The 868-nt window shown below is 39.3% G+C and overlaps 1 protein-coding gene across 1 annotated transcript in view; it reads right to left on the bottom strand.

Moving 5' to 3' along the window:
• The window catches only part of JAKMIP1 (janus kinase and microtubule interacting protein 1), a 178,344-nt gene that overhangs the window by 107,623 nt on the left and 69,853 nt on the right, over positions 1-868 (bottom strand). The window lies entirely within an intron of this gene.

The following is an 868-nucleotide window of genomic DNA, read 5'->3' as shown; positions in this document are numbered from 1 at the left end:
ATGAAACTATATAACACCCGCAGTCTCCCTGTGCTTGAAGAAGGATGTTTGTGCCCAAAAGCTTGCAAAGAACATTTTTTCCTACTATATAGTTAGTCTAATAGAAGATATTTCATCTACCCAAAGAGCCTTGTTTGCCTATGTCCTTAGACCGACATGGCTACAACCAACAACCCTTTGTCTTCAAGTAGTTTTATGAAGAACAGTTTAGAATACAGAACAGTTTGGGTTTTTTTGGTGTGATACTGAATGATACATGTCTATTTAGTATAAGTATATTTTGATGAGCTGAGTAAGGTACTGTGACCCTGCAAGTCATTTTTCTGGTATTTAATTCATGATACAAAATATCCTTTCTACTCTTAACCATATTTTTTATGGCCGTTTGACCCCAGCACTCTTTCCACCAGTACCTGGCCTTTAAGGCCAAGTCAGAGGACATGTCTTATGCCTCATATTTCTCCTGCCTGGCTGCATTAAGAACAATCACAGTCTAATCCTAAACTGTTTCAAAACCTTTAGTTATAAAAAAGTGTTCAGGACCAAGAAAGTGATACAATACTACAGTAATTTTCTAAACACAAGAAGGAAGGACATATGCTGCACACTTCAACAACAGCTAATCTTAATGACTCAGAAGTTTCAAATCACTCTTCATTTATTTAATAGCTTATGACCTGTGGTATCACCAAAGCACCCACTATGTAATCCTGCAGTCACTATAGACCCCAAAATGACACTTTGTTCCCTGAGAGTTGTGTATCCCCACATTCTAAAGCAGGGGTGGGCAAAATGCGGCCTGCCAGGCCATTCTATCCGGCCCGTGGGGCCCCTAAGCAATTTAGAAAATGTATATTCATCTGCCCTG

This window comes from Gavialis gangeticus, unplaced genomic scaffold (assembly GCF_001723915.1).
Source record: "Gavialis gangeticus isolate Ggan-Ray unplaced genomic scaffold, GavGan_comp1, whole genome shotgun sequence".
Taxonomy (NCBI): Eukaryota; Metazoa; Chordata; order Crocodylia; family Gavialidae; genus Gavialis; species Gavialis gangeticus.
The sequence above is the reverse complement of the archived record's forward strand: the minus strand, read 5'-3'. Positions and strand labels throughout refer to the sequence as shown.